Raw genomic sequence first — 17,798 nt, 5'->3', positions numbered from 1 at the left:
TAAATAAACATTGGTAGCTGCGTGATCAAGTAGCAACTAACCATCATGTGTACGTAGCAAATTCAATCGAAAACTTTTACCAGGCATCATGCCAGTCGTCATGCTCGTTCACTGTGGCTTCGGGAATGGCGGCTGGCAGCATTGAGAGCACCGGCCAACCAGCGCGGGCGCTGCCACTGTTGTACGGGCTTGGCAGCCGCATTGCCATGTGGGATACCAGAGCCCCCACAAGATGGAGGGACAGGCTCATTGTTCAGCGGGCGCAACACCAGTGCCCCCTCCTGCAATGAAAGGCCGAAGAATATCCTGTGACAGCATCCATGAGTTGAGATGCACAGAGCAAAATGCAGAAAGAAAAACAAATCATACTACAACTTATTCGGTACAATTTGTTGTTCGACAGTTAACTGCAAGAAATAAATGCGAAACAAGTGATGTCATACCTGTGCTATTTCTTGATATGCATGGAAAATACTGGAGTAGCTTAATGTGATCATCGACAACAGTCATATTGTAGACACACAACTTTTCAAATCAATAATGTATACTTTTACCCATATTAAATTTGCGCCAGCTTAATCATGCCAGTACAATGCGCTGGTTAACCTCGCAAATAAATGACAATGATTGCACACTAACATGGATACCTGAAAAAGGACATCTGTCAACAACTGGACTCCATCACGTCTCATGTTCACATAATGGCATTTCTTAGGAAGTTACAATTAAGAAATGAGAGCTGGTAGTCAATTAAACCAGCACAAGATTTTTTTTTTCTTCAAAAGATTAGCACACAAGGAGATGAGGTGCTAGGTCTAATTGACATAGTCGAAACTCCTACTTTGCGTAACTTCTACGTGCACTAGTGTCAGTTTCGTGCGTCGCGTGTTTCTTTACACGTCCAGGTTGCCTCTCTAATCTCAAGAAAGGGGCCAGAGGCTAAGGTAGTGTGCCGCAACCAGAATGTTCGCAGCGTAATTTTCGCTCGGATATAGCACAACACGCAAAGTAAGTTGTCGATGTCGGCACAAGAATCACCAAAGATAGCGAGAATTCACCGTCACTGCCCACCTACGGCCTCGACAGTAACGTGCTTGACTAGCTGCAGGTGGCCACAGCAAAGTCCCTTGCAGAGTTATTTAGTACACACGTCCTGTAATGTGATTTTGCGAACCCGTTGCGTTATTCTGCCCGAATATAGAAATTGCTTACACACCTGTTGCGTGGATGCCCTGATTCTTCTCGGAGTGTTTTCTTCCACTTGGGTTTACCGTTGTCCCAACACTCGTGGGCGGACATGCGGCTGGCGCTTATACTTGGTGCAGACTCTTCTACGCGTCAATTTTAGCTTCTTTCGGGGAGTTGTTAGTAGAACGACGAAGAAGCTGCCCTCCTTCGTGGAACCACCCGCCCCTTCTTGTCACCTTCGTTGAACGACATCGTTGTAGGGCAAGGCACTCTAGTAGGACTCTGAAGAAAGAGGAAGGGTGAAAATGCTCGTTCCAGGCGGTGACAGCGAAGCAGATAAGCGGTGAGACGAGGTAAGACGGCGAAGAACGGGCGAGACGCAGAAACGAACGACGGTAGCGAGCTACAGCGGCCTCTACGACGCAAAAGCTGGAGAGCGGCCGCCACCGTTGCCAGACTGGAGAACGCTTGTGGCTATTTGTCCGAAAACCGGCCGCAACGCACAAAACATGCGCGCTGCGAAGCAGAAATCTTGCAGACTCCCAATTCAATGTTAGTAAAATGTGTCCCTTAAAATAAAACGAACTAATATGTTCATATTTCACACCACAATATTGTTTTCGACTTTGTTTTTTACTACAACCTCGTAACCAGACGCCTTTCACGTCTCCTCGAGTTTCCTCGAGTGGAGGAAGTGTTCTCGAGGAGCTCCTCAGCCGAGGAAACGCCGAGGCGCGTCTGTGAAGCCCGATGGCTCCTCGACTGGAGGCGAGCTGCTTTCCTCCACTCCACTGAGTCGAGGTGGAGTGTCGAGTCGAAGCCTGTTTAAGAATACGGCCGTATGGCTCCGTTGTAGAACTGCCAGGCTGTGTGAGTGTAGGGGAGGCTATGGTGAGATCTGTAGTGTAGCCTCCTCCAGCGGCGTAGACTTTCCATTTTCCCGGGGGGGGGGGGGGGGGGGGGGGGGGGGGGCAGGCAGAGATGTTTCTCGGGGCGGGGGGGGGGGGGGGGGGGGGGTGCTTTTCTACGCAATTTTAGAGCGCAGCTCTTAGGCGCCCGTTTCCGGTTTGAGCGGCGTCGCCGTCAGCGTCGCCGTCGCCGTCGGCGTAACCGCGCGGTGCATTATGGGTAAATTTCCCCCGCTAAATTTAGCGGAAAAATTTCCCCGCAAAATCTAGCGGAAAAATTTCCCCACTAAATCTGGCGGAAAATTTGTCCCGCTAAATCTAGAGGAAAAATTTCTCCGCTGAATCTAGCGGAAAAATTTACCCGCTAAATCAAGCGGAAAATTTTCCCCGCTAAATCTAGCCGAAAAACTTCCCCACTAAATCTAGCGGAAAAATTTCCCCGCTAAATGTAGCGGAAACATTTCCCCGCTAAATCTAGCGGAAAAAATTTACCCGCTAAATCTAGCGGAAAAATTTCTCTGGGGAGTCACGTGTCAGCCCCCGAGGTCACGTGACACCCCCAGGTCACGTGACCTCGGGGGGGGGGGGGGCACGTGACCCTCCACGTGGACCCCCCTAGCCCGAGGTCATGTGACCCCACCAAGGTCAAGTGACCTCGAAGGGTCACGTGACCCCCCCCCCCCCCCCCCGAGAACACGTGACCCTCAGTACCCTTTCCTCCTCCTGAAGAGCTGCGCTCTAATTCGGTGTTACAGGGAGTTGTAAACGGCTTTTATTGCTTTTTTACACCGGCAATTATCCGTAGTTTATTTCACGCGCAAGTGCGACCACTTCTCTTTTTTTCATTAAACGTTTTACACACACACACATTTTAGGGGGTACATTTTACAGCGTATGTATATCGCCATGTGTCCGTCGCTGTTTGTGTTACTTTGTTTGCATGCCACTACTAGAAGCTCGTTAAATGACACGTAAACAGCGTCTTGGTAAGGAGCATGGCCCGGGGGGGGAGTGACTCTGGCCCCCCCCCCCCCCCCCGGATGTCACCAGGGGGTGCACGAGCCCCGATGCCCCCTCCCCCCCCCCCCCCCTATAGTCTACGCCTATGGCCTCCCCTATACTCACAAAGCCTGGCAGTTCCACGACGGAGCCATAAAGTGCCCGGCCGCAGATTTGGAGTGCAGAATCTGGTAACACAGAGCATTTCTCGAGGAACCTGGTCGTCATCGCACAGCTTTTGTTGTGGGGGGCGCCCGTCACGTGGCTCTCCTCTCATCCGTTGTCTGCCGCTCTGCCTTTTCAATTTCAGCGGCCGCGTCTCGCGGCGATCTGCCAGGCTTTGTAGTAGAAAGGAGGCTATGTCTGTAGTCATTCTGCACGCGCGACAACCACGCTGGCGGTTTTCCGCGGCAGAGCGCGAGGCGGCACGAGCTGTCTCGTGCACTGGCGCTTTGCTCCTATCACTAGAGTGCCTTCATACACACGCGCTTTTGCTTGAGTGGTGACATCTCAGCCATTTTTCCGCTCAATTGTTTTTCATGCCTTTTGAAGTGCGCCCAATCCGGTGTCACTCAGCTCGAGCGCGTAGCTTTGGCTAATGCATAGACGCCATTTTACCGCCCAAGTCATGCACCGAGTGCGCGAGAGCGTCACGCGCTGGCACATTCAGTGCAACAATGGATGTCTTCACCCTGAGACAGACAGACATGCAGGCACCCTACCTATCACGGCCACTCGATCCCCCCTGTTGGTGGCCGTGCTCCTATGAACTGAAGTTATGGTCGCGTCACGCAACATTGGAACCCTCAGTTAGGTATTATGTACAAGTACAAGTCTTCGTAACATAGTCTGGAGCTTGGCACGTGCTCCGAGCTTTGTCCGTCCCAGCACGTGGCCGGTTCCTCTTTCAGAAAGCTGAAAAAATAAAAGGTGCTTAGTTTTGTTTTTACGTTAATGACGTTTTGTGAAGATAACAAGCTATGCGTTCTTCGTACGTTATGAACATCGAGATTTATTTCTTACGAATATTTACGGAAAAGTGTAAACAAACCTTGCACAGTCCCTCCAAGGTCCAAATAGGATTATAAAAGCGTCGTGCATCGCTGAATATGTTTTGTAAATTACAGTGAACGGGTGAACGCGTTTTTGGCGAAACATTAGACACATGAGATTTTTTGTATTTTCATATTTAGTCTTCTGAACTAACTAATTCTCAGGAGCTTCTTTATATTCTAAACAATTGTTAATTCTACTTACACCTTTCTTCCAAGATGGCTTGTTTTTGGGCTGCTATCTTTCCTGCGTAAACAAAGCGCCGATCATTCTGGTTCATAATTTTGAATTAAAGAGTTTAGATTATAGTTATATTCACTCGAAGCATGTCGATGAACCGCGCTTGGTATTTCCCGAATGCGGTGAGCCACACGCCGCTTACACTTTGTTTCAGCATATTCTCAGGCTGAATACAGTGAGATGTGTTTAAAATTCCCTTCTAAAACAGAAAACGAAACAAAAATTAATGGGTGAGCGCGTCTGCTGAGTTAGCACAAAAAATATAGAACGGCCAAAACAAATTGAAATGTTTTCTTCTTTTTTTTTGCGGTTTCTTTGAAGGACGAAATGTTGCATGTTAACCTCGCATGCCCTTCTCTTTTAACGAGCAAAGAGTTCACTCCGGTACTCCCCACGTTTTCGAGTGAGTACAAAACATTTGTCTGCGGCTAAGGCGCACCAATCTTCAAAAGGGCCAGATGCAGATTTACCCTGACTTTTGAACGCAAAAAAGCATCTACATGAAACCGTAGAAACGTAATACGCCTTCGACAAAAAAAAATATATATATATATCTTGCGCTAGTTTTGAGAGTTCTGGTTGTCAACGGCCAAAGGCCTCTAGTCGAGCTTATCAAAGATTCAACACGAAGCTGCCTTAAGTCCCAAGGAAGCAGCAAGAATAGGAAAAGAGGCATTTACATAGGTGACCCGTCATCGTGCAGTCAAATAAATCGCAACAGGTAATATTTTTGCGATCGCAAATTGATTCCCGGCGGCTTTTGTTTTTTCAGCGTCTATGTAAGGGAACGCTTTTAAGGCACTTGAGACGGCCCACGAAAATCGGTTCATAAAATTGTCGCTCTGAGATTTACCACAGAATCACAAACAGGTGGTGAAAGCTTACAGTGAAAAAGTATAAAACAGAATGAGCTTGACCTCGTTCAACAAAAGAAAAAATATTGTATTGCAAATTTTGTGCGCAATCATGTTGCATGTATATCTATATATATATATATATATATATATATATTATATACCTGAAACCTATATGGCCACAAATGATTAGTGACACTCTCACGGAGCTATTCAACAGATAGCGTAACGCGTGCTATGTGTACACTTGATAGTCGTACTCCGAGTTTCACGCATGCGTCACAGAATTTGCTCTCCGAATTTGTCTGTTGAGAGCAGCTCCACCTCGTGGATGTACCACCAATATGCAATCGGTGTCACGCAATGTAGGTTCCCGCTAAATTTGACGGGGAGGCTGAATTGGTGTATAGGCCACGTGACAGCAGGCCACGTGACATCACTTTTTCTCTAAATTTCGCCGGAAAACTGAATTGGCGCTGAAGTTACGTGAAGTCAATTTTTCCGCAAAATCCTGCGGGGAAACTAAGTTGGTGTAGAGTTCACGTGGCCTCAATTTTCCGGCTAATCTAGCGGGGAAACTGAATTTGTGTGTAGGTAACGTGACTATGACAAGACGTCATGCGACGTGACCTATAAACAAATTCACTTTTTTAGCTAATTCAGCACAAAAATTGACGCCACGTAAAATGAAGTCATGTGACGTCTCAGGCCCCAGCTTCACGTAATCCGGCTTCACGAAACCATCCTTCACTTAGTCCGGCTTCTCTTTATCTCGCTTCACTTAATCCCTTTCCAAGAATCCCGCAGCAACTAAAAAAAGAAACGCTTTACGTCAAAAGGATCAGAAACCTGTTCTGGCTAATCTGCGCCGCCACTTCGCGGATGAGACTCGCGCAGTGACAACTGGATCCCGAGAGATGGCGCATGCCACTTCTTGAGAGCGCCAGCCGTTTTAGGTTGTGCAGCAGACGATCCTGCTAAAAGAACCGGAATCGGCCGATGCTCCCTCGACGCGGCGTACGCCACCTGTTGGAAGCACGTCTCACCTAGCGTGTATCGACTGTCAAGTAGTGGCGTAGCTAGCCCAGAACAGGTTTCTGTTTCTAATGCGTTACCATTAGTGTCCTGGTACATGTGCTGAGCTTGGCCTGGTTTATACTCTTTTGTCCAACGAATGTTCTCAACGCCACCACGGGATGGCGCAACAGCCGCACTGGCTATGAAAAGTGCCTAGGGAACACCTGAAAGCGCCGACATATAGCCGGCATAGTGCGGGTGCGGGAGATCTATGTATTGAAGAGTCTGGATATCAATTGCCATTGCTGACCTCTCGCCGTACCTTCGCTACTCCCAGACTCCTCCCATAAAACTGACTTCACAGCTAGCAACGTAAAACGGCGGGGAACGGCGCGGGCCTGTCCACCATTACCGATCCCAGGTGAACGCGCCTGCATACCGGGCCGCGTGGTATCCGGCGTACAGACCTTCATTTTTAGGTTTTCTGGTGAGAAAATGGTCGGTTGTTTTGTGGGTGGATATTTCACTTACAGCCGTCATGGTTTTTTTTACATTTTATAATTTTAAAAGAAGAAAGAACACTGTCGCACAATATAATTGAATAAAATCAAGAGCAATAACTGTGAACGCCCACGGAAGTTTCCCTTCTTTGTAAAATAAGAATGCTTGTTTCAACTTAAAACGTTTTATAAAATGGAATTCTCATCCCAGTAGCGACAAAAACTAGCGAACTCGTTGCTACAGAAAGCTCGCATATTGTCACGGGTGGTGACCAAAAAAATAGGAAATATACAGGAAGAAATAAACGTTTAATGTGGCGAACTTGTGCCAAAAAAATAAAAGGGGTACAACGATAATAACAGAGCGTCGCGGGCGTCGAAGTCGGCGGAGCAGCACAGTCGAACGCTGGGGCGAAAACTGACTTGACAAGGTCGCGGGCGGCCTCTTATCTAGAGTGCGTCGCTATCTCGAAGATTCGGCGAAAGCGGCTCGAGCGTCGCGTGATCGGGCGAGAATGAACACGCACTTTCTAGAAAACAAAAGCAGGAATAAATGATAGAAGTTACGTGCGGTACATGAATAAACGAGAACTTCTGGAGGTCCGTGACCGAGCGTTGCTCGGGTCGTCTTCGGCAACGGCACCTCCAGGTGTTGCCGCACTTAGTTTTCCCGACGAGATGGGGGGACAGGCTGTCACGGCGCGACCGACGGAAAGGCGACGCGGAACGTCGGGGGGATGGAGAACGGGAACCTCGTGGTGCGGTGGGCGCTGGTGACGGAGGGCGACGGAGGTATTCCTCGATGTCCCTTGGTCGTTCTCCAAAACGAGGTCGACGGTCCTTTGGAGCGAATCCTCGCAGGCCGAGCTGGCGGTAGGGGCACCTCCGGTAAACGTGGTCAGCCTCCCCGCAGTGGAAGCACACCGGGCGTCCGTCATCCGTGCGCCACACGTCGGTCTTTCGAAGTCCACGCTGCTCTTGGCGCGGCGCGTACTGCGGCGAAGAGACTTCTTGTTGGGGTGCAGATGGGTACTGCCGAGCAATAGGAGGCTGCGGACGACGAACAACGGCAGCATAGGTCACAGCTGGTGGTTCCGGTGCGGCGTCGGCGAGAACGTCTGGCTGGAGCGCTTGCTGGACCTCTTCTCGAACAATCTCGGCGATCGAGAGTGAAGCTGGACGTTCGGTGGCAGGTATCAGCTTCTTCAGTTCTTCACGGACGATGTCCCGGACTATTTCTCTGATCCCTGGAATATTGGGGCTGAGGGCGCAGCTTGACGGCGTGGGTGCAGCGACGGCAGGGGCTCGATGAAAGTGAGCGGCTCGTGCTTGCAGGGCCCGTTCAATGTTGGTCGCCTCTGTTACAAACGTCTCGACGGTGGTCGGCGGGTTGCGGACGAGGCCTCCGAAGATGTCATCTCGTACGCCTCGCATCAGGATCCGCAACTTCTTTTCGTCGGTGGCTTCAGGGTCGGCGCGAGTGACCAGGCGCAGGACATCCTCGACGAAACTGGTGATGGTCTCGTTTGCGCCCTGGGTTCTCATTCGAAGAAGGTCCTCGGCCCTCTCCCGTCGATACTGGTTAGTGAAAGTTCGCCTCAACTCATTCTTGCAGGCGGTCCACGAGATCAATGATGTCTCCCGATTCTCGAACCAGTGCCTGGCCGTTTCTTCGAGCGCGAAGTAAAGGTTCTGCAGGCGCTGGTCCTTCGTCCATCGGTTGTGCTGGGCCACCCGCTCGTATTGTTGAAGCCAGTCCTCGATGTCTTCGTGCTGCTCGCCGTGGAATGGCGTCGGAGTCCGGGGTGCGACTGGTAGGTAGATGAAGGTAGGAGCGGCCGGGGTCTGTGACTGCTGGCCGTCCATCGTCGGCTTCGTTGGCTGCTTGGTCCTGGGTTGCAGAAGTCCGTATTCCGGGTGTAGACCTTGGGTGCGGCGACTGGTCCGAGTTTCAGGTTCCGCGTCGGGTGGTCTTCTCACCGGGCTCGGAATGGGGCTTGCACTGCGGGCCCTGGGAGGGGAACGCTGCACGGGCATGCGCTACCCCGCACCTCCATTAAAATGTCACGGGTGGTGACCAAAAAAATAGGAAATAAACAGGAAGAAATAAACGTTTAATGTGGTGAACTTGTGCCAAAAAAAAAAATAAAACGGGTACAACGATAATAACAGAGCGTCGCGGGCGTCGAAGTTGGCGGAGCAGCACAGTCGAACGCTGGGGCGAAAACTGACTTGACAAGGTCGCGGGCGGCCTCTTATCTAGAGTGCGTCGCTATCTCGAAGATTCGGCGAAAGCGGCTCGAGCGTCGCGTGATCGGGCGAGAATGAACACGCACCTTCTAGAAAACAAAAGCAGGAATAAATGATAGAAGTTACGTGCGGTACATGAATAAACGAGAACTTTCTGGAGGTCCGTGACCGAGCGTTGCTTTCTCAGCCCTGGGCGCGGCAATATAATGTGTAATGTGAACTATTGCAGCACGGGACGGGCACGTTACATCTGTGACGTGTTATTTCTATCTTCTGATTATTTTTATGTAATGACATGACCATGGATGTTGTGATCTTAGAATCGTTTTGAAAGGTCAATCTGTAGAATTACGTTGAATCAATCTATGAAAACGAGCAAGCTTAACGTTCGCGAGGAGCCGCCTGGCGCTGAGTCCCTCGATGTTTATTTCGTAACCTTTCGTTATAAAATAGCCGACTCTCACTTTGCGACAAAGGTTAGTCCCGGCACCGTTTCTAATCCCAGCAAACTTGCACAACCTTCATATATTTTATTTATTTTTATGGAACCTTCTGGGAGCTTCCTAGATGTTCGGAGAACTAGATCGCTGTTTCATTCCAGAGACAGTTCGAGGGGGTCACGCGATAAGCATGCACGGCGTGGAAATCCCAAATCAGAGATAGCGACCGTTTCTTTCAAATTATTTTGTTTGACACGCTGCGCATATTCAAGAAAATATGCAATTAGGAAGAAACAAGACTCTGGGGAACTCTGGAACAGAGTGCTTTAGCTTGCATTAGAATCTAACAGATAATTTTCTTTGAAGTCATGGGCAACGATGTCATCTTCGAATCGCTAGCACTGTACGGAAAGCCCCTCAGTTGCTAATTAGAAGTTCTTATCTTTGCACACCGCTAAAGTACCGAGAGCCGTCAACTAGATTTGAAGATTGCGAAATTTACACGAGCGTATTTTGGGCGACTCGCCGAACGTCAGCGAAGCGCATGAATGGACTGTTCACGCGGCGCGTCCGGAGAGAAAATAGACCGGAAGCTAACTTATATGGCTCTCGAATAAACACGACACGTCCTAAATACTGCTAGCGAATCACTTCAAACACAGTAAAACAACCATACGTATGAGGTAACTAAGAGAAAAACCTTCGGGCATGGGTCCCCGGCGTCTGAAACTCCAAAAAGACGAAATGGGCATGGCCTTGGCGTTCGCGTGGCGTGTCAGTGGCGTGGCTGACGAGCTGTCAACGATGCAACGCCAGCTAGCCAAAATCTCCTTTATATATGGCTCTGGGGTGCGCTAGAGTGCCTGTGTACACCTTTCCGAAAAACGCTCCTAGGCCGCCGCATGTTGCTGATGCTGATGCGAATCTCTCACCCCCTATCAACTATAGAAGTTTTCTGTCACACTCTTGGAATCTAGAAATCCGTTGAGCACAATTCTCTACCTATATTTTGCAGTTTTAAATTGGATGTTTTTTTGCCCCTTTGTAAATTTTCCTCTTAATTTTTTTGATGCATGCTGCGTACCCTTCCTGCGTTATCTTCCGCTGTGAGAAATAGGGCTGGTAAGTGCCTGCCATTCAAACGTTTCCGCTCGACATTAACGAGAAACGAAGGAGGAAAAGGACGTCAAAAGGCCCTCTACGTGATTTTGCGAACAATGTCACCTGTTTGCCCTTTCCCAGAGATAATCCATGTAGAGTTATTCTCAGTCATAACCAAAAACAGTTGTTTGGGTTGAGGTGGGGAACGGGTGAATCGCGTTCGTTCTTTTGCCTTGATGATGGTGTAAAGAAAGGAAACTCTCCCCAAAACGTGCCGGAAAATGAAGTCCTCTTGGGTTCCGTCTGATCATGAAGATGTCACTGGCGTCGACACTGTACTGCTGTGCTGTCTAAAATATTTTTCAAATAAATGCTTTTCGGACCACGCTATACCATGGGGTAGGTGCGATATATTGTTCGAGTGTTAACACTTGCTAACTTATATATCCGAGACCTGTTCATTGGTAAGTGCATTATTTGTGCGCGTAAAATACGCATGCCTTTCGGATATCTTCGGTTGTAAATTATTGTCGACGGCGGAGCGCTTTGTGATTTAACACGCGGCTGAGCGGGCGGCGCCCTCAAAACTAATCGTAAAATAAAACAAACATTCCAGTCGCGTTCGTTCCGTCATGCTGGTACCTAACCAAAATTTTTTTTTTAATTTTTCTTTTTTTTAATTGTGGTATAAATGCTTTCTTAATGTCCCTGGAAAAATACGTACACCACAATGCACAAGAAAACAAAACAAAGAGCGGGAAAGGACGAGAATCGATCCGTCAGCAATGTTTCTAATTTTGCCTTTACAGGCTGCGCCTATCGAAATCACAGTCCACTCGTTTAGGGTTAACAAAGACGCCCGTGAGATAATAGCCTCAAACCGAGTGACTGGGCTCGAGAAAGGGTCTCCTGTCCCTGTCCCTTGGGCCGAGTGTTTCTTGGAAAGGTGTATAGGCTCCCAATGGAAGCCAGAGTTCCGCGTTCCACCTCGGAGGGTGGCCGTATCGCCGGCATCTCTGCACGGCCAGGGACGTTTTGCTCGTAACGTGACTGCATTCGGCGAAAAGCGGCGCCGCGCGCGCCCTCGCGAATGGAAAGCTGAAAAGGAGGAGAAGGAGGCAAAACCAAGGTAACATTTACGCCGGGGCTCGTGCACAGTGGGCGATACGACTTTCCTGCAAAGCGCTGGATCCTTGCGTCTCGTGTGATCGACGTCGACGAATAGCGACGCGGCAGCACGTGCAAAACAGACGCACCACTCTGGCTCCCGTAGGGAGCCTATCCGGGAACTCGAGGGTGCGCCCTTTTGACGCCTTCAGAAGCCCCTGCCGTCGGCGTCGGAGGCTTTTGGACGCACACGGGTTGCCGTTCCGTTCGTCGACCTGTTACGCCTGCCACACAGATCTCCACGCGCAGTTCAGTGCCATGTGACCAGGCCGTAACTGCTAGGTGTCGTCGCCCCTGTCTGCACTATATACGCGGCAACGTAAGGCCCAAGAGGATCGACAACACCGCTTGCACGAAACCGCCAACGATTGGGAACAGAGATTGACCCTCTGAAGACAGCAGTACGCGGACCGTACGTTCCGACCTAGGAATGGTGTGCCGGCTCCAACCCAGGCCGCCAACCTTCGAGAGCAGAGACTGGCTCTCCGAAGACAACAGTACGTAGACCGTGGCCGGGGAGTGATGGAACTGGCTGGAACCGAAACCGCCGACGTTAACGTTAGAGGCGGACAAAACCAGTGACTGATAGAGCACATGCGGTCTCAGTAAGGACGGACGCTGTGCACGGACACTAACGAAGCCACGTTGCAACACGGCACCACTATAGATTTTATCTTCCGTCGCCATGTACATAACATCCAAACGGCGGCATATGTGACGTGCTTCAGGTTGCACAGGCACATGTGCATGATCTATCCGCCGCAAGATAAAACGCACATGTGCATGATCTATCCGCCGCAAGGTTAAACGCACGTTAACGGTGAATAAATACTCAAAACGAAATGTCTCTTTTATCTTACGTGCATAGCGCGCACGCCCTTCATGCACACTCTAAGAGAACTGACTTGCTTGCACCAGGGAAAAGAGGAATTTCGGGAATGTTCACCCTGCAAGAAAATTTTGATCAGAGGCTGCATACATATAACCGTTACATATAACCGCTGCACGAAATGCTAACGGATTTCTTCGATAGCCACAGTAGCCGCAACAGAGATTTTGTTTTCTTCTTTTGAACAAGGTAAATTTGTAACTTGATTCTTTAACTGTAAACTTCCAGCACTTGGTCGCACCTGTGTAGTAAATTGCAGCGCGATACGCTGAAAAACCGATTTTCGCGTGCCATCTGAAGTGCCTTAAAATCGTTGGTTTACGTACTGTACGTTGGAGTTCGGCGCAAGTACCACAAGAACACCGTGCGTTGTTTCATGAAAAAGCAGAGTAGCCATGTGCTGACGGTTTTGATAGAGTTTGTCCCTGATGAATTCACTGTCAACCTGAAGATGCATTTTGCTTGACCGTCTTGAATAGGTAAGTGTGTTCTGCACCACTACGCACTCCATGTTTTGGTGCAGAAAGAACGAAATGACAGACAAGAAACTTAGATTGCTTACAGCCTTTCTTATTCTTTGGGTACCGTCCATCACGTCCACTATAAGTTCGTCTCCGAAAATTGAGCTCTTCTCCAAAGGTAAGGTATGTGTCGAAGAAATTTGTATCAATTTTTCTTGGATTCCGAGCCCCCTGGCTTCTAAGAGCTGAGGGTACACAATTTGTTCTCCGGCCCATACTTCAGGTACAAAACAAAGGAAATACAAAACAGTTATACATTGATTGTAGTTGGACACCTATGTGAAATATCGCATTGATTATAATCAAATTTCGTCTTCATATATTTAAGTATTTTTAACATTTTCACATGTTGAACTAGTCGAAGAAACATTTTCATATGTTTTTTTCTTGTGTTAAACTAATAGAAAGCAGAATATTTAACAAATAGATGCGATGTGCCACTTTCAGAGATTGAGCTTTCTATAATTATTATTAAGATAGTTGAGAAATAAAACAAAGTACATAGACACCACCGTCTTATACCAAGCATGGCATACAGCTGTCATTTACTTCCGAAACAGTCTTCTTTGTAAGTATATAAATAAATAAAGAAATAAATAGGTAAACAACAACTGTATTTATGCTGTGTTGGTAATGAGTCGGTAGTGCGAATGTCCTTTTTGTTACGTTTGTCTCAAGGTTTTTAATTATAATTGTGCATCAACTCACCTGCGCCTTGACCGTTACTTTGGTGAGTTTTTGTTTGCTCACGTCCACCATGTTAGATTTTCAGGCATTTCAAACATGAAGATTACATTATCAGGCATCGCAAACACAACGCAGTACTCGTTAAAAGTTCCCCCACGTGTCGACGCAAAACAAACAACGTTTTGACTGCCTAGCTCGACAGTCAAAACGTCACCGAGCGCGTTGACATTCTGATTCTCTGGTATCTTGCTATTTTTTTGTAAATGTTTACTGTTCAGAGAAGTTTCCAACGTCACTGAAGCATAGACAAGTGACGAACGGGCAAACAGATAATTTATTAGATTATGCTTCGTGTTCCTGTCTAAAGCTGACTTTAATTCGTGATTTCAATATTGATATTAACTCCTCTAACCAATCATCTACAAATCTAATGGAGATTGTAAAATGTTACGGGTTTTTAAATGTTGTTCATATACCTACGAGAGTTACTATAGAAACTGCTACTCTAATATATTTATGCATAACAAACTGTGATCACAATGAAATTACGGGGGTGTGTTAACATGGAACATAAGTGACTACCTGCCATCTTTTTGCTTTTTTCAAAAATTCATAAATAGGTTTATGCCCGCTCTAACTATAACATACCGACCAATTAATAACAAAACAAATATTAATACATTTTACAGTTTGGTGTCAAATGTTAATTGGGACTTTGTGTGTAATGAAAGCGATCCTGACATATTGTACAACCTTTTTTTTTAACAAGATCATATCCTTATATAATCAAGCCTTCCCATTAAAAACCCTTAGAGAACATAAGAAATCAAGAAAAGCATGGGTGGCTCCTACGCTCTATAAAATAATAAAAGAACGAGATACCTTGTACGGTAAATTTATCAAGCTAAAAGATAAAAGTATCCTGGTCAACTACAAAAAAATTCGAAACAAATTGAACTCGGATTTAAAAAAGGCTCGACGTGAATATTATATTAATACATTTACGTGCATTCTAGATGCCCCCAAGAAAATTTGAATCACTGTAATTAATTTTATTTCAAACCCTAGTCATCCGCTTCCGCCTGAACTTGAAATAAATGGCACAAGCTATGGAGGAAAGCCGCTCTCAGATACGTTTAATGAACATTTTCTCAAATCAGGTGCACCTTCGTCTCCCCCAACCAATGACGGAAATGCCACTTCGTACATATGTCACAACGCCATCAGTTCAGTTTTCTTACGTCCAACTGATGAAGAAGAAATACTTAACCTGACTAATGGTCTTAAAAACAGTACTGCTGCAGGGGAGGACGGTCTCAAATCGGAACCAATTAAGCATATTTCTAAACTAATATCCACTCCGCTAGCACATATATGCAATACGTCATTATTAGTAGGTCGTTTTCCCAGACCGAATGAAAGTAGCGCGAGTTCGCGTTATACATAAGGGTAGTGTACAAAACGTTTTCAATAATTACAGTCCAATTTCTGTATTACCGATTTTTCTAAAATATTAGAACAAATAATAAATAGTCGACTAACTAGTTTTTTTACAAAACACAAAATAATTTCAGAACAGCAGTACGGATTTCAAAAAATTAATCGACGGAAATGGCACTTCTAAACATTAAAGATAATATTATAACCAATATAGAAAATAAGCACTAGACTGTCGAACTTTCGAAAAGCCTTCGACTCAATTAAACACAAAATACTGTTAACAAAGCTGAGTACCTATGGTGTAAGGCGCAAAGCGCTAGAATTAATATGCAGTTACTTGAGCTCTCGTTTAAAATTTACCATCTATAACTGCGTTAAGTCTGATATTCAACAAATCGCATATGGTGTCGCACAAGGATCCATTCTAGGACAATTATTGTTTCTTGTTTATATTAATGATATTGTACATATCTCGCATTTTGCGGACATGGTATTATTTGCAGACGACTCCAATGTTTTCTTCTCCCACAATGACCTCAGACATCTCGGAAGTGTATCAAATGATTGGTTAAACAAACTATCCACGTGGCTAGTGACAAACCAGATTGAATTGAATATTTCTAAAACTAAATATATTATTTTCAGGGGAAGAAACAAGGCACTTAATTATGAAATCGATATAAAATTTAATTCAAACAAATTAGAGAAGGTTGAATCCATAAAGTTCTTGGGTGTATGGTTTCTCGAAAATTTGTACTGGACTAATTTGTACTGGACATGTATCTAAACTATGTTTCACTCTCTCACGCTCAATCGGCATATTACATAAACTAAGACTTTTACTACCAACATGGCTTAAGCGCCAACTATACAGTGCACTTGTGGACTCTCACCTACATTGCTGTTCATTGGTTTGGGGAAAGACATCAAAAAGCAACCTTGAAAAACTTTTAGTACTCCAAAAAAAAAAAAGCAATTCGGTCTATTGCATGCTTGTGTTATAATGATCACACGTACATTTATTTTAAGAAGTATAATTTATTCACTATCCAACAGCTAATATTTTTCAACTTCGCGAAAGTAATCTTCAATTCTCTTAAAAGCAACACGGAGTCCTTTGATACTCAATTTCCGTGAAGAGACACCCAATACAACTTGAGACGTGTGGAATATGATAGAGGCCAAATACGTACTAATTATGGAGAACAAACGTTGAAGCAGCAATTAACAGAACTTTTAAATATGCATCCACAAATTCTTGATATAGCAACTAAATCAAGATCGGCAATTACGTTAAAAAAATAATAACGGAATATATTTGCAAGCTTGTATAAAGTCTCGTGAAAAAATTCTGCCAGACATTTCATTGTGTTAGAAATGTTCATATTTCTTGTTATTTTTGTTAGGTTCTAGTGCTCTATTGGTATATATGCTGTGTGTTCGTTGTAAGAGCTGCGCCGCTCTGAAACCGGTATGGGGTGCGGGACCTGAGTCAGGTGCAGGGTGTAAGATAGACAGGTGGGGAAACGAGAGCCGAATGAGCGACCGGATTGTGTCCCCCTCGGTTTTCTCTTTTTTTGTGGCGCCATCTATGTGGAGCACCGCGAACTCTCACTCCGGGTGGGCGACCAGTGGCGACCGGCTAAACTGACGGAGATGGTTTCTCGTGGATTTTCAGTGGAGGACTGTCGTGCTCTTGGTTCATTTTGCGCACTCTCCCATAAAGTTCGATGCAAATCCGATTCCAATTTTTTTCTTCTTATTGCAGCGCCATCTGTCGCAAATCGGGGGTACCCGCGAGCAGACGAGTACACAATCCGGTCACGGCGCTGCGGTAGGCTTCTATGGGCCGTTTCCCCACCTGTCTATCTTACACCCTGCTCAGGTGTTTTAATACACCTTTTGTCCCTGCGACCCCCCCCCCCCCCCCCCCAAAAATGGCAAATAAATACAATGCAATTTTGTGCGTAAAAAAAAATTAACTCAATAATTTTTTAATTTTCGGAAACTTTTAATTGGTTACAGTAAGTACTAATTGTATTACAGCGAACGTCACTGCACAAAACAAGTAATTGAAGCGTTAAAAAGTGTAATGGATTACAAGTAATCAGTTATTTGTAACTCGTGAAGTACAATCATGGTATTTGGTGTACTGCAGAAGGCCATAAAGGCGCTGGCTCTACAAATCAGGTTCCTTTCGGTTGGTGTGAATACCTTTACAGTTACCACCCTGCTTCAAAAACTAACGAGTTCAATTGAGTGTTTGAAGAACATGTTTTTGATATCCTTAAGAACTGGTTTTATCGGTAATTTATTGGTCCTAATTTTAGACAGACGTTCAAAGGCACCTGGTGCCAGGTAGGGAGTTATATAGACCGACACGCTGTTTACAAACGAGCCCGCGTTTGCCAGGTGGGGGCACTGCGCGTGCGGAGAAGCCGAATTCGCATGAAGTGAGGCGTCTGCGCATGCGCAGTGCCCTCGACAGCGCCACCGCAGCGGCGTGACGTCAGGGCCGCGTGTTGGTCTCTAGCAAACAATTTA

At 46.4% G+C, this 17,798-nt stretch overlaps 1 pseudogene; it reads right to left on the bottom strand.

Moving 5' to 3' along the window:
- LOC120848747 overlaps positions 1-17,798 on the bottom strand; it is a 107,774-nt pseudogene that overhangs the window by 10,130 nt on the left and 79,846 nt on the right.

Source organism: Ixodes scapularis, unplaced genomic scaffold (assembly GCF_016920785.2).
Source record: "Ixodes scapularis isolate PalLabHiFi unplaced genomic scaffold, ASM1692078v2 PGA_scaffold11__112_contigs__length_91849675, whole genome shotgun sequence".
In the NCBI taxonomy this organism is placed as follows: domain Eukaryota; kingdom Metazoa; phylum Arthropoda; class Arachnida; order Ixodida; family Ixodidae; genus Ixodes; species Ixodes scapularis.
The sequence above is the reverse complement of the archived record's forward strand: the minus strand, read 5'-3'. Positions and strand labels throughout refer to the sequence as shown.